The 24,378-nt window shown below is 37.7% G+C and overlaps 1 pseudogene; it reads left to right on the top strand.

Moving 5' to 3' along the window:
• The first annotated feature begins 23,275 nt into the window (after nt 1-23,275).
• LOC122455141 lies at nt 23,276-23,639 on the top strand (annotated as a pseudogene).
• The last annotated feature ends 739 nt before the right edge of the window (nt 23,640-24,378 follow it).

Raw genomic sequence — 24,378 nt, forward strand, 5'->3', positions numbered from 1 at the left:
TCAATTTTGTTTATTTTTTCAAAAAACCAGCTTTTAGCTTTGTTGATTTTTGCTATGGTCTCTTTAGTTTCTTTTGCATTTATTTCTGCCCTGATTTTTAAGATTTCTTTCCTTCTGCTAACTCTGGGGTTCTTCATTTCTTCCTTCTCTAATTGCTTTAGGTGTAGAGTTAGGTTATTTATTTGGCTTTTTTCTTGTTTCTTGATGTAAGCCTGTAATGCTATGAACCTTCCCCCTAGCACTGCTTTTACAGTGTCCCATAGGTTTTGGGTTGTTGTGTTTTCATTTTCATTCATTTCTATACATATTTTGATTTCTTTTTGATTTCTTCTATGATTTGTTGGTTATTCAGAAGCGTGTTATTTAGCCTCCATGTTTGAATTTTTACAATTTTTTTCCTGTAATTGAGATCTAATCTTACTGCACTGTGGTCAGAAAAGATGACTGGAATGATTTCAATTTTTTGAATTTTCAAGACTAGATTATGGCCCAGGATGTGATCTATTCTGGAGAAGGTTCCGTGTGCACTTGAGAAAAAGGTGAAGTTGCTTGTTTGGGGTGAAATGTCCTATAGATATCAATTAGGTCTAGCTGGTCCATTGTGTCATTTAAAAGTTTGTGTTTCCTTGTTAATTTTCTGTTTAGTTGATCTATCCATAGTTGTGAGTGGGGTATTAAAGTCTCCCACTATTATTGTTACTATTAATTTCCTCTTTCATACTCGTTAGTGTTTGTCGTACATTATTGCGGTGCTCCTATGTTGGGTGCATATATATTTATAATTGTTATATCTTCTTCTTGGATTGATCCTTTGATCATTATGTAGTGTCCTCTTTGTCTCTTTTCACAGCTTTTATTTGAAAGTCTATTTTATCTGATATGAGTATTGCGACTTCCTGCTTTCTTTTGGTCTCCGTTTGCATGAAATATTTTTTTCCAGCCCTTCACTTTTAGTCTGTATGTGTCTCTTGCTTTGAGGTGGGTCTCTTGTAGACAGCATATATAGGGGTCTTGTTTTTGTATCCATTCAGCCAATCTTTGTCTTTTGGTTGGGGCATTCAAACCATTTACATTTAGGGTAATTATTGATAGGTGTGGTCCCGTTGCCATTTACTTTGTTGTTTTGGGTTCACGTTTATACAACCTTTCTGTATTTCCTGTCTAGAGAAGATCCTTTAGCATTTGTTGAAGAGCTGGTTTGGTGGTGCTGAATTCTCTCAGCTTTTGCTTATCTGTAAGCTTTTGATTCTCCTTTCATAGCTGAATGAGATCATTGCGATATTACAGTAATTAGTTGATAGGTATCTCTTTCATTTTACTTTCAGACGTCCTGCCATTCCCCCATTTCTGCCTGGAGGGTTTCTTATTGATAGGTCAGTGATATCCTTATGGGAATCCCTTTGTGTGTTATTTGTTGTTTTCCTTGCTGCTTTTAATATTTGTTCTGGTGTTTGATCTTTGTTAGTTTGGATTAATATGTGTCTTTGGGGTTGTTTCGCCTGGGTTTATCCTGTTTGGGACTCTCTGGGTTTTCGTGGGACTTGAGTGGCTATTCCTTCCCATTTTAGGAAGTTTTCAGCTATTATCTCCTCGAGTATTTTCTCATGGCCTTTCTTTTTGTCTTCTTCTTCTGGAACTCCTATGATTCGAATGTTGGGGCGTTTCACAGTGTCCCAGAGGTCCCTGAGGTTGTCCTCATTTCTTTTGATCCTTTTTTCTTTTTCCTCTCTGCTTCATTTATTTCCACCATTTTATCTTCTACCTCACTTATCCTATCTTCTGCCTCCGTTATTCTACTCTTGGTTCCCTCCAAAGTGTTTTTGATCTCATTCATTGCATTGTTCATTTTTAATTGACTCTTTTTTATTTCTTCTAGGTCTTTATTAAACAATTCTTGTATCTTTTCAATCTTTGTCTCCAGGCTATTTATCTGTAACTCCATTTTGTTTTCAAGATTTTGGATCATTTTTATTATCATTATTCTAAATTCTTTTTCAGGTAGATTCCCTATCTCCTCCTCTTTTGTTTGACTTGGTGGGCATTTTTCATGTTCCTTTACCTGTTGGGTATTTCTTTGCCTTTTCATCTTGTTTAGATTGCTGTGTCTGGAGTGGACTTTCTGTATTCTGGAGGTCTGTGGTTGCTTTTTATTGTGGAGGATTTACCCAGTGGGTGGGGTTAGACGATTGGCTTGTCAAGATTTCCTGGTTAGGGGAGCTTGCGTCAGTGTACTGGTGCGTGGAACTTGATTTCTTCTTTTTGGAGAGCAATGGAGTGCCCAGTAATGAGTTTTGAGATGGGTCTATGTGTTAGGTGTCACCTTGGGCAGCCTGTATGTTGACATTCGGGGCTATGTTCCTGTGTTGCTGGAGAATTTGCGTGGTATGTCTTGCTCTGAAACTTACTGGCTCTTGGGTGGTGGTTGGTTTCAGTGTAGGTATGGAGGCTTTTGGACGGTCACTTATTGCTTAAAGTTCCATGTAGTCAGGAATTTTCTGGTGTTCTCAGGTTTTGGGCTTAAGTTTCCTGCCTCTGGATTTCAGTTTTATTCTTCCTGTAGTCTCAGGACTTCTCCAACTATACAGCACTGATAATAAAACTTCTAGGTTAATGGCGAAAAGATTCTCCCCTGTTAGGGACACCCAGAGAGGTTCACAGAGTTACATGAACAGGAGAAAAGGGAGGAGGGAGATAGAGATGAGCAGGAGGAGAAAAAGGGGGACTCAAGAGGAGAGAGACAGATCTACGCAGCTGTCTGTTCCCAGAGTGTTCTTCGTATCTCAGACACCTACAAGGATTCACAGAATTGGATTGGGAAGAGAAGTGGAAAGGAGGAAATAGAGGTGTTCTGAGGTAGAAAACAGAGAGTCAAGATTGGGAGAGAATAATCTTCGGTTTAAAGATAGGGCTTCTCTTTTTTTTTTTTTTTTTATGTTATAGTGTAGTGAAAATGAAAATGAAGAGTAGTAGAGGAGTACTAGAGGACTTTAAAAGAAATAAGAGAAAAAGAAAAATAGAAAATAAAAGAGAAAACGGAAAGGAAAAAAAAGAAGAAAAAAGAAAAAAAAGAAAAAGAAAAAAAATAAAAAAAATAAAAAAAAAGAAAGAAAAAAAAAATTTTTTTTCCCCCTAATTAAAAAAATCGTAAAAATCTATGTAAATGAAAGTTAAGGAGTAATGGGGGAGTAATAGGGAATTTTAAAGGAAAATAAAAGAGAAAAAATAAAAAAGAAAAAAATATAAAAAGAAAAAAAAAATTTTTTTTTTTCCTTACTTAGAAAAAAAAAAGTAAAAATATATCTAGGAGTTTCTCTGGAGCTGCTGCGGTCAGTGTGGGTTCGCTCAGTTTCAGATAGCTCCTCGTTCCAGCTTACACTTCTCGATATCTACAGGGCCCTTCCGGTGAAGTCGGTGTTTTCTACAGGGATTTTAATCTGTTGCACCAGTCCCTTCTGAAGCGGTTCCCTTTGTTTATTTGGCTTCTGTTTGCCGGTCTCTTCAGAGCTTCATTTCCGCCCTGACACAGGCGGCGGAGGTGGGTTCTTATTCAGTTAGCTAGTTCCCTTGCGCTGCTGGGAGGGGCTGACGCTGCGGGGATGGGCTGGCGCTGCGGGGCGGGGCTGACGCTGCGGGGAGGGGCTGGCCCTGCGGGGGCGGGCTGGCGCTGCCGGGAGGGGCTGACGCTGCTTTCTCCGTCTGCGCTGCTCAGGCTCCCGGCTGTTCTATATGGAGCGCGCCCGCGCTGCGCTAGGTTCCAGCCCTCGGGTGTTACACAAAAGCGCGGAAGGAAAAGCTGCGCCTGCTCTCTGTGCCTTCCCCGTCAGAGCGGTCCATGCAGCGAGGGGCTTGATGGGCGCGCTATCCCCAGGTGTGGCGCACTCACTCCCTTCCGCGGACCCAGTCTCAGTTTCCGCTGACGCCAGTCGGGTGCGCTCGCCTTCCGCCCTCTGCGTCCCCAGCCCCAGTCCCCGCCCGCGCCGGTCGGGTGCCTGCGCCCTGTGTCTCGCGCGACCTTCCCCTCCCCCCTGCCTCCTGCCTCCGGCGGGGCTGGGCGGGTCCGCAGCCTGCGACCTCTTCTTGGGACTTTCTCAGTCCCTTTGTTCTGCGAACCGCCGGCAGTGTGTTCCGGCCGGTTAATTTTCTCTCTTTTGGTCTCCCACAGTTCAAGTTGGCACCGCACAGAAGCTCCCTCCGATTGTCCTCAGGGCACTCAGGCCCGGACCCTAGCCCAAGCAAGGCCGCCTAAGACTCCCTTCCCGGGACGGGTCTCCGTCCTTAGCTCTTTTGTCTCACTTTTTATCTTTTATATTTTGTCCTACCTCCTTTCGAAGACAATGGTCTGCTTTTCTGGGCGCCTGATGACCTCAGCTAGCGATCAGAAGTTGTTTTGTGAGGTTTGCTCTGCATTCAGTTATTCTTTTGATGAATTTGTAGGAGAGAAAGTGGTCTCCCCGTCCTACTCCTCCGCCATCTTGGCTCCTCCTCTCAAATTTTTCATCTTTATACCCCCACCACCTAGCTCAACACCAAGCCTATACTGGCTGCACACAGTCGGTACAAATACATGCATTTTTGAATCAGTCAAGGAACCAATCAATATTTAGATTACTAATCCACAACTTTAATTTTGTGCTTACTATACACAAGGCATTATGTCAGAAAACATATCTCCAGTCCCTCAGGAATCATATTTCATTTTAAGAAAAGAGTTATAGGGAGAATATGACAGCTAATTCAAAGGAACTGAATGGCTCTAAGCCAAATAAATAGATAATTAGAAGCTGCATGACCACCAGTTTCTGACCAATGTCACATTTGCTCACATGTGTCTGAAGACTGCAGAGTGCGGATGCTCCAGGTTTCTCTAAAAGAATCATCATTCCTTCAGTAACAACATGTGTGCCTACAGCTTGAAAGCACCAGGCTGCTCCCTACACTAGGCCTACACTAGGACTGACACATCCCTTTCAAGTGGAGTTACTGTCTAGCTGAACTACATACATGCAATCACAATTACAAGGTGACACTGGGATTCAACTGCACTATTGAGCAGCTAATGTTCTTTCCTTGTTATGTTGATTGGGTTTATGTCTCTTGCAATTTGAGGGTGGCAGCAGCTACCCAGGTGAGGTAATTTGAGATACCATTCAGGAAAGAGCTTCAGATAGCAGTCAGCAACACCAGTCTGTTCTGTTAGCACTGTAGGTGCTAACCTGGGACTTCAAAGCAGAGAGAAATTGAGACTTGCACAAAAATATTTTTAGTTAAATTGTTACAGACTGAATGTTTGTGTCTCCCCAAAATTCATATGCTGAAACACTATTTCCAATATGAAGGTATTTGGAGGTCGGACTTTTGGGAGATAATTAAGTCATAAGGGTGGAGCCCTCATAAATGGGATTAGTGCCCTTATAAGCAGCAGCAATACAATTAGCTAACTGTCTTTCTTCCCTGTGTGGACACAGTGAGAAGGTAGCCATCTACAATCAGGAAAAGGGCCCTCCCCAGAACCTGGCCAATGCTGGTACCCTGATCTCAGACTTCCAATATCCAGAAGTGTAAGAAATAAATTTATACTGTTGATAAGCCTCCTGGTTAATAGTATTTTTATTCTAGCAGCCCAAACTGCATAAGACAATTGTTCTTACATTTAAATTTTTCTTTTATGTGTGTGCCAACTTTTGACCTTCAAATATTAACCATGCTCAGTCAGTACACATGCTCTTTGAGGAGGAGGTCAATAAAATATTAGAAGTCAAAGATCAGCTGGCTAGAGCAACACCAACCCAAATTTCAGATACACTAAGAGTGGGACTAAGAAAGAAAAATGATAGGAGAATAAAGCAACATAGAAATGGATGCTGATTATTTGGGTTAGACAGAAAAGAGAAAGTAATGCTTTGCTACATACAATCAATTTGATACATTCCTTAAAATAGAAATGCATGAGTTTTAGATTTATAAACTTCAATATATAAAGAGAAAGGTTTAACTTTCACATCAAAAAATAGATTGTTGCTAAGTTTAATTGAAACAAGAAGAGGAAGTTGTTAGTGGAGTTTAGAACAAAAGGTACCCAAGATAACAGATGTGTGGCTGAGGGAATGCTGGTAGCCCTGGTTTGGCATCACAGCTCTGCCCCTTTCTAACTCTTTAAGTTTGAACATGTATTTAACCTGAGACTCAGTTTCCTCAATAGCAGGAAGGAGGATTATAATATTTGTGCTCTATGTTATCATATAGAATGTGCTATTTCTACTTTAATTGACTTGGTATCCTAAGGTGGCACAGTGTTAAAGAATCTGTCTGCCAATGCAGAAGGCTCAAGAGACGAAGGTCCGATCCCTGGATTGGGAAGATCCCCCCCGGAGTAGGAAATGGCAACCCATTCCATTATTCTTGCCTGGAAAATTCCATGGACAGAGGAGCCTGGCAGGCTAGAATCCATGGTGTCCCAAAGAGTCTCACATGACTTAGCGACTTAAACAACAACACTGAGTGCCTATTATTAAATCATAAAAACGATAAGAGCATACATGTGTACTGTCTGGCAACAACAAGCATTTAATCCAAACAGGCAATCCTGGACCAGCTAGAAAATTGTTCCGTATAGTAATTTGTTATTAGGTTCATTGGGAGGTGCCATTTGTGAGACCCCGCACAACAAAACCGTTCATCAGAACTAACCACGGAAATAAGACAAAAGCCTGAAACTAGCTCCAAGGCAGAAGCAGCCTGTTATAATCAGAATGTATTAAAACTGTGGACACGGCAATTTCTTGTAAAGGCTGCAGGGGAGGGGTGAGGACGTAAGCAAACCAGTTTTAAAGATCATAGACAATATGCTCTTCAAATGAACCTAAGTAAATGCCTCTTGCAAGGTCAGATCAAGGGTGAAGAAATAAGAATTGGCCAAACACTAGAGCAATTTCCAGCTAAATAAAAAGCCAGATATTCTTTTCTTCACTGACAACAAAAAATACACTGAGACAAGGGGTTTGAGCATTGATGCCAAAAATGTATTTTCCATTCTTTGAGGCTTCTAAAGTCTCTTCTTTTATCCATTTTCTATTTTTCCTTGTATTGCCACTCTCTGTTTTTGTCAATGACCTTTCTTCAATCCAACTCAGCCTCCATCTAATGGCCTGAAGAGGACTTCTTCACATGATGGAAAGCTTTAGATTTAAGATCTCCCTCCTTCATTAGAGAGAAAAGTGAACAGCCTCTATGTGCTGGGTGTTAATGAACGTGGAGAAAGATTTTTTTGTATGTGTTTTACACATTATGTTCTTGACTCCTAGAGGTGCTACAATAAATTGCCGCGCTTCATTTACAAGGAGCCATAACAGAAGCAAAATGAGAATCTGGCGACAAATTGCTTCTCAGTCACCCTGGGTCAGGCAGTCGGGGCTAATGAGAAGAGGGGCTCTAATTTTAAACTCCTCCTCAACCAAGCCATTCCTGCATTAATGTTCACTGTTGTAAATTGTAAAGTCAAATGAAGGAGCACTGTTGAAAATTAACCAGTATTTTTATCCTTTGAGTACCCAATAGAGCATATTTTGGCTTCTGAAGCTGGTGGTTATCGAAGGCGGCTCAGCGTACAGCAGGGGCGCCAGCCTCCTCCGTGGATTCCCCCCTCCTTGACACAACACCACTCTCCTAATGCCTACTCCTTTTACATCCATGCCTTCTTTCCACCTTCACAAAGAAAAATCCACCGGCAGAACTTAAGTCGTACAGGTTTTCAACAAGATTATAACGTGGCCTGTAGGAGCAGGGTTTGAAACCAGCCTCTGTGGTCCATTTACCAGAATACCATATACAGGCATTAAAAATTAGAGAATTATTATATATCCATTTAGTCCTGCTGCATGCTTAATGATCTGTAATTGTGTATATGGAGGAAGAGCCAGTAAATCACCGACTATGTGAGGGCTGGGAGCACTTTGTCCCTGGAAGCCTAAATCAGGATTTGAACAAATAATGAGAAACCCAGGCAGCACCTGCCTCTCACAAAGTACTTTCCTAAGCCCACATTTTGTCAGTTTATAAAAGCAAATAGCAGGCAAAAAGAGATGCAGAAGAAAAGGAGATATTTTAATGAAGTATGCCGTAGTTTGATCCTACATGGATGACCAGGCAATGACTCAAAATTCATTGTTTTTTGGGGCATTGGGTTATGCGTTTTAAGTGAGTACTAATGAAATGAAGTTCCTCTCATGTGTAATGTGTCTGTCCGGGTGCATTCTTCCATGGAATCACTACATAAAACACAAATTAACCACACTACCCTAGTCTAATCATTGTAATCAGTTATGTTTTCATGTGTACATTACTGATATATAAGGCTGTTGTAGTTCTTGTGTGTGGTTTAATTGCTTGTTTTTGCATATCTTGTGTGATTGATGATGTTCTAGAAATCTTTTCCCCTAAAGGAGACTTTGTAAATTACTTTGTTTAGATGCTAATGATTGTATTTCATTAGTGGCCCTCTCATCCAGAATCATCTTTAAATGAATGAATATGCCATAATTAAAAATCTGAATTATGAATTACTTTGAAAGGAGACAACATTGTCCCGATTTCCCACTGCGACACAGTGTTATTTCAATTATGTAAATATGTTTAATCATTCCCCTTTTGTTTTTCTAATTATTTAATATTAATGTTGCTTTACCCCTTTATTGCTACAAGAAGGGATATGGCATCTTAAATGAGAGTCCTTAGACAAGTGATACACAGATGACTAGATTAAAGCAGACATTTATCAGAATGCATAACCCATTTCAAAAACAAACATGCTATTAACATTCATACTAATATAGCAACACTGGCTATAATTGCACTTCATGAATGTTTTGTCTGTACAAATCTAATGTATTCACAATGAACAATTTCCAATTATTTTTTTTTTCTTATAGAAAGTCTGAAACCCCTAGTGAAAGTTTCAATTATCTTGAGGTGTACATCTGAACCAACTGTAAGACCGCCATTTTTTTCTACAGTAGGACATTTGCAACTGCTCAAGAACTACTAGACTGGATGGATCCAACTTTCACCCATCCATCTTTGAATCTTAAAAAAAAAAAAAAAATGGGGGCAAAAAAGAATGTGTTTTGAAGCACCGCTTCCCGCCTTTTCTTTTAAAACTCACTCCCTGAAGTAGGAGAAATATTAGGAAATTTACTCTTCCACTCAACAACTCTCACACAAGCCTTCAAGAAGCTACACTTAGGAGAGGAGCATGAGACTAGCATAGGAGAACCCTCCAGAGGGGTCATCACATATGACAGTCAACTTTATACATTCACACTTCAGACATCTTATTCAAACCAATTGTAGAAGGCTGGTTTGTTCTTTAGAAAACACTGCACTAACTTTAATTTAGACATTTCTATTTTAGTGCAGCTAGACTACACAGGAGTATGTTCCTCTACCATTTAGTAATTTAGATACTTTCAATATTATTGCTAACTGACTCTTGAAGTATAAGAGCCTTAATTATGTTGGTTTAATAGTTTGTGCTTAAATATTGTTATTTGTAAACTAACAGTGGGAAATGCTACAACTTCCCCATGTTTCTTTCTTACTTCAATGTTACAATAAAATATGCCATTGGTGATTGACTGGAGTTTTATTAATGATATTTGTAATATGAAGATTATAATTAAAATGTTTGGTCTTTCTCTACATTTTAAAAGACCTCCTTTCCCAACCACTATTTCTTTGTAATCTAAACCCTTAACCTTGGCAATCATGGAAACAAGGATTAGAGATTAATATTTTATCTGGATATAACTTGCACACAAACATACAAATTACTTTGCTTCATCATGGGCTACACCCAAAAACACTGTGTTTGGTATAACACACAGACAAAAATAAAATTATATTTATTCATAAGTTATAAAGAAAATTACATAAATTATTTTCTACCTAATTTAATGCATTTTATTTCTTATATTTTTTCTCTGATTGAGAAAAAAATTATACTCAGGCAACTATTTATATCCCTCTAATTAAGAGAAACTTTCTATTATGACAGTGTTTCATAATTAACATGATAAAGTTACAGGTTATCAAGACCAAAGGAAGAAAATCCCAAAGTTTTGTGTAAATGACAAGAAATGATGAGTCTTTACCAGAAACACATTAATTTTAAAGACTTTGAATAACAATCTCCGTGGAATTTTTCAGATAGAAATTATTTTCTAATATTTCAATTAAAACTAATTTTAATAACTTTTTCTACACATCTAACTGAAAATACTGAAGTCATCTAAAACCAATATAGAGAAAATCCAAAGAATCCCTTGAAACTAATGTTTGACACCTAAAGATACATTTTCCTTCTGATTAGCTCAATATTTTATGAACTCAAAATTCACAGGAGGGAAACTCAAGAGAAAGGAATAGGAGATGGGAATTTATAGGAATCTGCAGTTGTTTTTTAGTCATGATTCTACTTGATTTTTAAAGAATAGATTATCAGGATTTGGTCCGAATGCATTACCAGGAAGAAAGATGGAAGTGTTGGGAGATCCACATCTATATCATCACCTAAGTTATTTGGATATGTCCTTTCAGGAAAAAATGAAGAGTGAAAAAGGACCTGAAAAACATATTCTCTGAGACATCAGGGCAGCTAATGCCCCAAACAGAAGATTTTTGGACAGGCCATGGAACTTTGTGAGGGTGGCATGTCAGGGAAATCAGTCAAAGCAGGCAAACTATGTTCCATCTGAAAGCATCTCTATGTTTCCAATACAAGTGGAAACCATACTGTCCACTTTTTGAAGAAGCTGTAGATACGTAAATGGTCTTTCCATTCAGATCCACCTCAGACCTAAGTACCCAAGTGGCTTGGTATTAGTTACCGGATGGAGAAAGCATTGAAAACTGAAGTACACCTGCACTTACACAAGCCTGGCGTTTCAAGGCGATCACACTTTCTTATATAGTCTCATCAAACATGCTCTGAACACAAACCAGAGCCATAGAAAGGGTCCTAACCTCAGCTTTCTAGAAGATTCCTCCCTTAGAAGTGCTAAACCCATGGAAAACAACTTAGGAAGATCCGAGTTCAGGCACCCATACTATCCTTCTCACTCCTACTCAAAAGGCCAGCCTGAGGCAGTCACACCATGATTTATCATTACAGTTATGGAAAAGCAAGGTAGAAGGGAATCATTCATCTCTCCCCCTGAGTTCATTCATTCAACAAATATGATTGAATGTCTACAGTGAGCACTCAATCATATTTGCTGAATAAATAAAGAAAACTCAAAGGAAATAAAAAATGCTTCACATTCCTGCAACAGTGTATGAAATTCTAGTTGCTCTCATCCTAACACTTAGTAGTGTCAGTGTTTTTTTAACTTTAGTCATTCTAATAGATATATAGTAGTAACTCATCATGGTTTTATTTCCCTAAGTGGCTAATGATGTCAAACATCTTTTCATATGCTTATTAGTTTTCATTATATCCTCTTGGTGAAGTGTCTTTCATGCATTTTTATCTGAATTATAAAATAAAATATAAAATACACAATTTTCAAACATTCTCAATTTGTAGCATGTCTTTTCATTCTCATAAGTGTCTTGACACAAGAAAACTTTTAAAAAATTAAATCCAATTTATCTATTTTTTCTTTTGTGGTTTGGGCTTCTGGTGTCACATATATAAACTCATTACCAAACCCAAAGTCAACATAGATTTTCTTTTTACGCTGTCTTCTAAAATTTTTATAGTTATATGTTTTACATTTGTATCTACCATCTATTCTTAGTTTGTTTTTGTATAAAGGATGAGGTTTACACCAAGAAATTTGTTTCCTTTTTAAATCTGACCATGCAATTCTTCCAACATCATCTGTTGAAAAGACAATCCTTTCTCCATTATATTGCCTTTGCAGCTTTGTCAAAAATCAATTAGCCATATTTGTGTGGGTCTACTTCTGGATTCTCTATTCTCTTCCATTGATCTGTATGTCTATTCCTTTGCCAATACTATCTTGAATATTGTAGATTTATAGTAAGTTTTTTAATTGGGTAGTGTGCTTTTTCAACCTTTATTCTTCCTTTTCAAAATTGTTTTAGCTATTCAGGTGTCTTTACATTTCCATATAAATTTTAGAATCACTTTCTCTAAATCTGCAAAAAAATTCTATTGGGATTTTGATTAATACTACACTAAATTTATAGACTCATTTGGGAACAACTGATATCTTTATTTCTAATGCATTAAAAAGGTAGGCTTTTCTATTTATTTATGTTTTCTTTTATTTCTTTCATATGATTCTTTTAATTTTCAGTATACAAGTCTGGAACATGTTTTGTTAAGATTTATACACAAATATTTCATTTTTTAAAACATTTTAAATGATATTGATTTTTAAATCTTGGTTTACAGTTGTACATTGCTAGAATTCAGAAAAAAGATTGATTTCTATGTATTGACCTTATATTCTATAACCTTGGTAAACTCATTAATTCTAAAAGTTTTTCACAGATTTTCCTGCATAGGCAATCATACCTGAGAATAGGAACAATTCTTTCTTCCTTGCCAATCCATATATCTGTTTTTTTTCTTTTATCTTTTTTTCTTTTTCTTATCTTATTGCACTGGCTAAGACTTTCAGTATAATGTTAACATAAGTGAGAGGAGCAGAAGTTTTTGCCTTTTTCCCAATCTTAGGTATAAAACATTTGGTTTTCCACTATTAAGTATAAGATTATTGGTAGACTTTCTTGTAGATACCTTTTATCAGGTTAAGGACATTCCCTTCAACTCTAGGTTGTTGAGAGTTATTATTGTAAATAAATGTTATATTTTCCCAAAGGTTTTACTTCCTCAGTTGATGCAATTTTGTGGATTTTCTTTTTGAAATTGTTAATAAGGTGAATTACATTGACTGATTTCCAAATATTGAAACAAACTTGCATTTTCAGGATTAATAGCACTCGACTCTGGTATACGACTCTTTTTGTACGTTGCTGAATTCAATTTGCTAATTTTTTCTTGATGATTTTTTTTTGCAAGTATGTTCATGAGAGATATTGATCTGTAGGATATTTTGGTAATGTTTTTCTCTGAATTTGCTATTAGTGCAGTGTTGACCTAATAAAATAAGTTTGAAAGTGTTCCATCTTCCTGTAAATTGAATGGTTTAAATTCTTCATTTTCCCCATGAGTACAGTTTTGACTTGACATGCTACAATCATGCTAAATCACATATAAGCAAAATAAAAAGAGAAAACAGAAGCAGCAGGATCTGTGAACTTTGGAATCCCTTATAAACCGACCAATTGCTTTGCTCTACAGGAGAGAATGTTGATTTGTCTGCTCCTACTCCTTTAGGCCAGTTCAGTAGCTCAGTCGTGTCTGACTCTTTGCGACCCCATGGACTGCAGCACGCCAGACTTCCCTGTCCATCATCAACTCCCAGAGCTTGCTCAAACTCACGTCCATTGAGTCAGTGATGCCATCCAACCAGCTCATCCTCTGACGTCCCCTTCTCCTCCTGCCTTCAATCTTTCCCAGCATAAGGGTCTTTTCCAGTGATCTGCAAGGAGATCCAACCAGTCCATCCTAAAGGAAATCAGTCCTGAATATTCATTGTAAAGACTGATGCTGAAGCTGAAACTTCAATGCTTTGACCACCTGATGTGAAGAACTGACTCACTCCCTGAGCTCAGGAGCTGGGAACAGTGAGGAAGGGCATTGATAAACAGGGGAAAAGAGAAAAGCCAATGACATTTTTGCAAGTGGTTAAAGTTTTCCTGGATATAATTATAAACTCAAGAACAAGTTGCCTATTCATATTCATCAGCTGACCATTATTATCACTATGTGACTCAACTTCCTAATGTACTCAACAGTCAAAATGGAGTTGCTTGTATTAATGGAAAATAAAACCAAATTCAATTATCTATACAATTATGTAGAGAAAATATTATGGACTGAGAAAAGTATTCCTATAACCAAGGTTTAATCCCATGGTGGAAACAGTATGATTTTACCCTCTACCAATGTAGGGGAAAAGTCACATATTGAACAGAAGTTAATATCTTGTTTTTATACAGAACTTAATACATTTTCTAATATATTCATATGTCCTCAGAATAATCTTGTGAGATCATAAAGAAGACTCTCACTGCACACATTCTAGAATGTAGAAATCTAAGGCTCAGAGAAGCTGAATGCCCAGTCACAAAGTGTCCAAAATGGTTCCTGAGTTCTATCTGTGCTCTCTCCCCACACCCTGCTACTGTCAATGTCATTCTTCTACTGTAAATGTCAGGCTTTATTTCTGAAAATTCCTATGATAAAAGTGTGGAAATAAGTTGATTTCCACTTAATGAACTCTATGGTGTTATTCACATTCTCTCTTTTAGAGAGATTTGGATTTGTTTTCAAAATCAAATGTGCTCGAAAATCTATGCTTCAAATTTATTTGAAAATCAACACATATAGACTATTTTTCAGAAACTGAAACTCTATCTCATTCTCTGGCTCAATATTTGATATAAGTGTGGTGTTGGACCAGCCACCTAAATCCTTTAAGCCTCCATTTCTCACCTGAAAACTCAAGGTACAATACTCCTAATACCTCCCACAAGACCACCATGAGGTTTATACATGACACTGATTATTAAGCACTCAGCCCAGTGCTTGGAAGCAAGTGGCACAACCAGGATTTGACCCGTTTCCTGCTCTAAACCACATGCTTAATCTCTGCACTATAACTGCTTTGCTGGGCTATTTGACTAATAAGAATTGAAGAATAAACTGGAGTCAGATTGGGGAGAATACAGCATATTAAGACAAAATATCTGGGCTATAAACCATAGGCAGTTGGAGCCAGTGGATACTTTTAAGCAGAAATTAATATGTTAAAATAAGAAATCTAGGAAAATTATTCCAGAGACATACATGGATAGGATGGATGGAAGTAATGGTGTATAAAATTTGATTTATTAGAAAGATATTTAACTTTTTAAATTATTGATAATAATACAATCAAGCTGATAATTATGAATATAATATTTTCACAGCAAGATATTATTTTTCTAATTTTGTAAGAAGTCAAATTAATTCATCATTTCCCTTAATTATCAATTCTTACCTTTAGTAATAGACCTCTAAATACACCCTATGCCAAAAGAAAGCTGAGATGAGAGTGAACAACCAACCAACTGAAGAGATAGCTCACAAAAAGAAAAATCAAACACAATTTTGGAGCTAGCCTTGACTTAAGAAACCAGTTTCCAAGAGGAATATAAAAATACAATATAAAACAGTAACAGACAGATACCTGCAGACAACTTCTATTTTAATAACATTCAAAAATAGACCTAGGGCTTCTCTGGTGGCTCAGTGGTAAAGAATCTGCCTGCCAATGCAGAAGACACAGGTTCAATCCCTGCTCCAGGAAGACCCCACATGCTGCAGAGCAACTAAGCCCATGTGCTACAATAGTGGGCATGTGCTCTAGAATCTGGGAGCCACAACTACTGAAGCCTGTGTGCCCTAGATCCTGTGCGCTGAAACAAGAGAAGTCACTGCAATGAGAAGCCCATGTGCCTAGTGAGTAGCCCCTGCTCACAGCAACTACAGAAAAGCTTGTGCAGCAATGAAGAGCCAGCACAACCAAAAATAAATAGATTACTTTTAAAAACAGAAATAAATAAAAATAGGTTTATAATAGCACTGGAAGATTTAGCTCTCTCTAGAAGTTTTTACCACTTAAGCATGAAAGCCATTTTTAAAATATTTATTCAATAGAACATTTAAAAGTATTATAATGAAGGTACTTCTGGTATCTGCTGATTAAAGAAAGTAATTATAAAAAGTTACTATCATTTACAATAGCATCAACATATATCTTTTAAATAGCATTGCATGTATGTGAAGGCGTGTCATTTAATCAATGTATATACAATGCCCAACATTTTTATAAACTCAAGGGCACTTTATAAATTCAGAGTCACTCAGGATATTGAAAATCTCTAAATTATTCTGTAATAAAGTAATACTACCTTCAAAAAACATCAAGACTACCTCTTGTTGCAAACTGTAAAACGAATAAAAAAACAAAATTCTCTTTTCAATACAATGAAACTGTTAATACTAGTAAGTGATAGTTCTCATAGTTCTTTCCGAATAGCAATATTCTTCATCTACTCTACTAATCTCACCCCATCTTCTATCAATATTTGTTCTGGGGGCTAATTTAAAATCTTAGGGTCATTCATTTTATTTATTCTCTTAATATTTACTATGAGCTTAATAGGTTTCTGGCAGAAATAATAAGCTAACCAGTCCTAGTCCTTGCCTCAGAGAGGTAACATTCTAAAAATGACAGACAATACTCCAAGTATAAGACAAACATTTCTGATAGTACCATGAGGGAAAAGTGCAAAGTGCTAGGAGCATGGAGGGCAGCAGAACTTGAGAGAATTTCAGACTGGAAGTTGGTCAGAGAATAATTCCCCTAGTAAGTGATTCTTGACCTAAAATTTGAAGGATGAGTAGATGGTACTAGTAAAAATAAAACATGTGAGGAAAAGCATTATGTCATTGAAAAATTAAAAGGTCAGTATATCTGGCTTCAGTAGTAGGGTGGATTGTACAGGGTTCTGTAAGTCACAATAAGGTATTTGGTCTTGATCTTCAAAGCAATGGGAAACCCTTCCGGCTCTTTTATTTACCAGCTGTGGGATCAAGACAATTCATTTATTCTCTGTGTGCCTTATTTTCCTCTTACATTAAGTAAAAATAAAATAGTAACTACCTTGTATGAATACAGTGATGATTAATGAGATGGTAGAGGCCTAACCTTTGGCACAGTGTCAGACACACAGTAAATACCATTTAATGTTAGCTATTTTTATAACAGTATTATGTTTTTCTCTTTTGCCTTTGAGCTCAGTTGTATAGCTTTTCCCAAGTATACTAATAAGATCTTTTCTTTCCATTCTACTGTCACCCTACTGGATAGACAGGGACCCATCTTCACATTATTTGTTTCACGAAAGTCCAGAAACCTCATGTATATAGGGATGGAGGAAGGAAGAGGGAGAAACAAACTTGTTTAAGATCTACAGTAACCAATCAAAGTCTTGAAACAGAGATGAGTGTCAAGCTCAGTCAACAGGGGATTTACTACCCACTGTGGAGAGAAAACCCTCATCTTATGCCAATAAGACTAACAATAATCATCGCTCTTGGAGATGCTAAGGTGAAGTTCTCCTACTAGCAGAGGCTGGACTGACTCTGGACACAGACTCCAGCTCTTTGCATGTTATCTTCACACCTAGTTTCATTTTCTCAAGCCCACCAATCTTTTTCTCTCACTTGATTCCCTCTCTCATGCCCCAGACTAGAATATCTTTCACAAGTGCTAGGAGGCATGTTAGTCAGAATGATTAATCCTGATCACTGGAACAACAAGTGCAAAAATCCCAGTGGCTTAACACAACAAGGCTTATTTCTCATTCACAGCACAGTTCAATATGGGTCCTTGGCCCTCTTGACCAGCTACTCCTTAAGTCTGGGGAACCAGGTTACTTTCATCTTGTGGCTATAGAGTGTGGAGCATGTGACTTTCAAGGCCACTAAAGAATAGCAAAAGAAGACTAGCACTTCTTCTAATCTTAGATACAAGATGTTTCTAGATACAAGATAGTTCTAGAAGACACAAGATGTTTTTAAAGATCAAGTCGGAATTTCCCTGGCAGCCCAGTGGTTAAGAACCCACCTTGCAATGCAGGGGATGTAGGTTTATTCCCTGGTCAGGGAAATAAGATCCCACATACCCTGGAGCAACTAAGTCTGCACACCACAACTAGAGTTCACATGAAAGATCCACATTAGCCAACAAGCATCCTGTGTGCCACAACTAAAACCTGATGCAGCCAAATAGGAAGGGTCAAGTCTAAAAATAGTATACATCATATTGACTAATATTTTATTTTACAAAACTCAGCCATGTTGTCCCAGATTTGTCTACAGAGGAGGCTGGAATGTGTAACCTCTGGTGAAAGAATATAAAGAATATGAAACTTTTTCTCTGTCAGTAGGTAAGGAGTCTTACTATTTCTCAAGATGTTTTGTATGTGCCATGAGTCCCTTTAGGTCCAGCAAAGCAGACTGGTAGAGTTACTAAGCATTCAAACCTATGCTTGCTCTTACATTCTTGGCTAATGAAAAATGTTTTGTCACCATTTTAACGAAGGGAAAATGAAGATTCCCTCTGTTACGGAGAAACATGAGGTCAGTGGCAGACATGTCTGAGGAACCTGAAGTCCTAAGAAGAAAATGAACCCAAGGTTTCCCCAAGAATGATTGTTACCATTTTCAGAGATCTTATTATATTTGAATCTTGATGCTAACTTGATATTTGAATTTAATTCATCCACTATTTATGGTATAACAACTCTCTCTATAACCTCTATCATCAAACATAGTTATATAAAAACAAAACATACAAGGACCCAACTCTCAAAGAATTTATGGCCCAATGGAAGGAACAACATTCAAACAACTAAAGGTAAGAAATTTCAGTTATTTTATCTTTATTTAACTCAGATATTTATTTATGTATTATAATCAGCCAGAAGTTTGTGGGGGGTGGTGCTTTCATGTCCTGGCCCCAAATTACTGAACAGTCTTCAGGGAATTTGGTAAAACTCAATGCTAAGGAAATATTTTGAAATAAGATTGCATTAAAAAAAAAACACTCATTTCTAATTGATATCTAAAGATGGAAAGTTTAATCCCCTACAACTAGGAGACACAGAAAAAGTCCTATAGACCCATTAGACAACCACAAGAAGGATCTGAGGGCCCAAGGATGAACACCAGTTGAGAATTAATCTGTGAAGCTTCGCATTTCTTCTGTTAAGGAAAAGGAGCTTGATCATTGCCAACTTACTGATAAAATGGCAAATTTTATTATAACTGAAATCCTGCTAAATAAAGTTAACTCTGAGAGCTCACCAACCAATAGAATCATACAACTTGAATCAAAGAAATTAAAATGCACATGTATATGGGTGCTTTTGTTCTGCAAAATGCTGTCTGTTTTCCAGAAGTATCAGTAGCACCCAAGAGCTTGTCAGAAATACATAATCTTGGGTTCTGCCCAAGACATACTGAGTTAGAATTGCATTTTAATAAGCTCTCAGGTGATTTGTATGCACATTAAAGTGAGAGAAACAATGATATTAAATAAACTGGGGCTCTGTAACAATCTAGACTAGAGGATTGGGATGGGGAGGGAAGGGGGAGGGAGGCCAAGAGGGAGGGAACAGAGATATACCTAAGAGTGATTCATGCTGATGTTTGATAGAAACCAACACAATATTATAAAGCAATTATACCTCAATTAAAAATAAATAAATTTAATTATTAAAATTTCATGTCTCCACATAAATTTCGAGTAATACTTCTAAGAATCTGCAGAAATATATAATCCCCAAACATATATACTTCACGTCAATATAGCATTTTGCTTTCTGACATTTCCTATTATGAAACAGATGAGAACTCCCTACACAAATAAGCAATATGATTCAATTAAAGTCATCTGAATTTTAGCATTTCTAAAAACAGATGGCAAAATAGTCTAATCCATGCAAATGGGTTCAAACAAAAGATGATGATAAACAAAAATGGGGGAGTGTACTTCTAGGTAAACACAGATTTATGATCTCAAATTTTCTGTATACATCAATAAATGTCATTTTTTTCTTTTGGGGGGTTTTCTTTCATTACTAAGGGTACAAAAATTCCCACAGATGTACAAATTAATAACTCTTAAGTTTTCAAAATTTCATAGGAATTTGTAGGTGATGGCTGAAACAGATGAAAGTTGATTTTCAAAAGTTAAAGTCTTGAAGAAGCTCTCCCTGTTGCAGTCAAGTAGTCAGACAAGAGGATGAAAAGGAGAATCGAAGAGAAATTTTTCTAAGGTTCTTATTCTTTGGAGAAGGAAGTGAAAGGAGAAGAGAATAGCCAGAAGTGTTGGAAGTCGCTGACCATCAATATCAAATCCCTTTCACCATAACTCTAAACAACATATTATAAAACCGTGTAGCAGATATTTCTGTGGAGCCTTTTTACAACTTGCTCCTACTGCCACATTACCAACTGAGCTACTTTTGCTAATGTGACGTACTTTTTAATTAGAGCCATTTGTTTTGTAGAATGAGCGATACCTTTCTGAAGATCCCATTCCTGATGTTTCTGAGCCTCTTTGCCTTGAGGACTCTTCTGCACCAGTGAGCCTAAAGCTAGTCTTGCTTCTCACAGAAGCAGAGTGTTACATTTCAATACTACAGACTACTTCAAAATCATGTTTTCATTTCCCAGAAGGAGTATTTTAAAATGCATTACACTTCAGGGGCTGCATCCTGCCTGAGTCCAAGACCCTGGAGCCCTGAACAAGCCCTGGAAGGGACTCACTTTTCTCCTTTTGCCAAAAGATAAAGGCGGGTCAAGGGGTGGGTCCCAGGGCTCTCCTGGAGCCCCATTTCGCAGGTAGGTCAGACCTGGTTTTTTCCCAGGTTCAGGCCCCAGTTCAGCGGTAATTGCAGAAAAAGGCTAACCCCCATCCTGATTTCACAGTCAATGAGAGAAGAACCAGAGGAAAGCTTCTCTGAGAACCCTCTCTGCACAACATCTGAAAGAAATCCCCAAATTTTACCTCCTTTCCCCACCCCCTGCACCTCTGCCCCAGAGAATTTCTACCTCAGAGAACTGGCTCTACAAAGAATTAAGCATACACTTCTAAATAATAACAGAAGAGTGAAATATAACACTTCCATTCTGAAGAGTCTATAGTGCTTTCAAATCTTCTTTTTCAATTACCCATAGAGATGTTTTAATTTAACATTTGGTGGCAGGCAATTCTGAAAGAAGAAAGTGGTAAGTAGACAGATCTACATTTTAAGATTGAAAAAGTAGTGACTTCAGATTCCCTAGGCTGTTAAGTCTGTTCTGTAGCATTTTATTTTCGATTCAGGCTTCTCTATTACTTTAAGGAGAGAGAAATTTACGAAGTACACAGTAGTCAAGGATTAATCAATTTTAACAAAAGGATTTTTCACAGGTTGAAGTTTCTTTAGTACATAAAAACCTTGTTTTGGTTTACAAAATTATTGCACATAAAGTGGACAAAGACTATAATCTCTCATTACTAGCGACACCTAAACTAAACCGAGTCTAACAAAGGTTATCAAAGTTATTTTTTACTTTCATATTTGGTTAGTAAACAACTATTAAGCAGTTATTATGTCAGTGTTCCACATATGATAAACCAAACCTAGTAAAATACACGTCATGCCTTTGAAGCTTCCACAGGGCCACAGAGATGTCCAGCATTGCAACCCACTAGATGTGGGTTCTCAGGGCAGAGCTCCTGTTCACAACCTCACCTGCACTGTGTCTGCTTCAGGTGGTTTTGAGGGAGCAGCCAAACATGGTGACTCCCTTTCCTGCACCCTATTCTTCCACTCTCATGCCTCCCCATCGAAACTACAAGTTACCAGTTGGGACACTAAGAAAATGCCCGGAAGTCCTTTGGGAGAGGAAAGTAATCATTTTAGTACCAGTTCTCTTCACCTCTGACCTCTGCTGTCTACCATCTGTTTACTTTATTAGGAAGTCTAAAAATGAGAAAAGATCATAAAACTCCCAGATGTATTACTCACTGGCATCTACTGTAACCAACTGAGGGTGCTATTAGAACTAAGCGGGTATCAAGAAAGTTAGAAAACTGAATTCTCAGTTTGGGGTTGTTTTCCTTTCATTTGTTCATGAAGCACACCCTGCCCTAGCTGAGAAACCACGTTGAAGACCACAAGGTACTGAAAGAACTATTCCTGAAGTAGGGAAATCTACATACAGTGTTCAAAATGGAAAAAGTAGACACCCAAAATACCTATTCATTTTTCCAAATAAATAAATAAATAACCATTGTAAGCTTTAAAATGAGTGAGAGGCAATATTTGTTGAACAATTATTAAGCGTCAAGCATTGGGTTGAGTGCTTCACATACCCTTTAGTTTTCACAGAAACACTCTGAGGGAGGTACTAGTATTATCACCTCCATTTTACAGATGAGAAGCCCCAGGGATGGATGGAAAGGTTAACTAACTCACCAGATACACAGTCAGAGACTGATTTGTGGAGCTAGGATTTTTTTTTTTTTTTTTTTTTAGCTCAACCACTAAGCCATACTGCTATATCACAAAAGAATATTTCCATGAAACCTCACAAAGTTTCAGATTTGAAATCACCAGCAGAAAATATTGTGGAAGCTGCTCTCACAGAATATTTGAGCAGATGAGAAAAGTAGAAAACCAATCCGTAACACTTCCTGTGCATTTACATATTCTGCTGCTGCTGCTAAGTCACTTCAGTCGTGTCCGACTCTGTGAGATCCCATAGACGGCAGCCCACCAGGCTCCTCTGTCCCTGGGATTCTCCAGGCAAGAATACTGGAATGGGTTGCCATTTCCTTCTCCAATGCATGAAAGTGAAAAAAGTGAAAAGTGAAAGTGAAGTCGCTCAGTCGTGCCCGACTCTTAGCGACCTACATATTCTAGGCACTATGATAAACCTCTCACGTACATTATCTCATTTAACTCTCACAACCCTATTAAAAGGCTGCTATTATGATTCCAACACCCATTTAACTAGTGAAGAAATTGAGCTATAAAAAAAGATCACATGATGGCTCAAAATCACAGGATAGATTTGAACTCAACTTTGAGTCCAGAGCTAGAGGTTTCACCATTTTGCTAAATTGTACTTTTTAGACAAATCATGCATGAGTAGGGTGGAATTGAACTTGAAGCTATCTCAAACACTTAGGAGTTTACAATTTAAAGTACCTATTAATTATTATTTTTAAACGACTGATAATCCTGTGGTGATTGTGCAGATTTTTCATGAGAAGATTAATAAACAAAGAACTTTTAAAAATATACCAACACAAGCATTATAAAGCATCCATTTCTTTTTCCCTTAACTTTCAAATCACCAGGTTATTGCCTTTGGAGAAGCCTCCTATATCTTATAAATATTTAAAGATACATCTTTAAAACAAGCAAGTTGTTTAACCTAAAGCTCTAACTCTAATAAGAATTCACTACCTTTCTTTTTTCCTCCACTGCCACTAAGGTGCTCAGTCCTTCTGAAGAAGCTAAGGTCGTTTTGGGGTGAGACCCTCACTTTATCTGGAGACAAGCACTCACCGGCATCATGGCCTCTGTCTCGGAGGAAGCCTGCATCTACCCAGCCCTCATTCTGCAGGACGATGAGGTGATGGTCATGGAGGATAAGATCAATGTCCTTATTAAAGCACCCCATGTAAATGTTGATGGCCAGGCTTGTTTTCAAAGGCTTTGGCCAATGTGAACGTTGGAAGCCTCCACTGCAATGAGGGGGCAGGTGGACCTGCCCCAGCAGGAGGTCCTGCCCCATCCACCACTGCTGCCCCAGCTGAGGAGAAGAAAGTAGAAGCATAGAAAGCAGAATCTGAAGAGTCTGATGATGACATGGGCTTTGGTCTTTTTGACTAAACCTCTTGAGTAACACATTCAATAAAAGCTGAGCTCTTTAAAAATAAAAAATAATTCACTACCAATTTGTAGCTCTAACTTGTACATCTGGTTAAGCCATGGAATCAGGGGTATTGGAACATACCAGAGGGATTTATGAACTTAAGGTGCACCAGGAACTTCAGGTTCAAAGCAAGGCAGTCTAAGAAGAATGTCACATTTTTGGTAGGTAATGTCCTTTCTTTATGTGAGTTTAGTCAAAACAACACAAGCATTACTTTTAAAATAATAATATATAACGATGAGAAAATTCTCACGGAAGCATCAAAATACTGAGTGGGTAGAACAGACTCTTACTTGCCTTGAGTGGCTAGAACAGTCTCTCATGTGAGTATCTAAACACCTATTTAGATCATTCAAATGCCATACACATCAAAACACTCCATCTTAACACTTCCTTTGAAGTCACGACAATCAGTTTTTTTATTAGTGTCATTATTTAGCATTTCTATAGCACTTCACTTTTGACAGGTGCTTTATAATAATTTCTACTCTTGGTTAACTCCTACTCATTCATTAGCATGCAGTTACTTTCCCAATAAAATATATATAAATTCCTTGACAAAACTGAATCTAACCAAAACCAAGAAGTTTTTATGTCAGAATTTCAGACAAACATGTACCCTCAGGACAAATAAGGCAAACCGATAGATAATAGATGGATGATAGATAGACAAACAGATATAGTAACATGTAAGAAAATAACTCCAAGGACCAGTAACATTTTTGTCTTGGTTCAAAGGC

This window comes from Cervus canadensis, chromosome 17 (assembly GCF_019320065.1).
Source record: "Cervus canadensis isolate Bull #8, Minnesota chromosome 17, ASM1932006v1, whole genome shotgun sequence".
NCBI classification, from domain to species: Eukaryota; Metazoa; Chordata; class Mammalia; order Artiodactyla; family Cervidae; genus Cervus; species Cervus canadensis.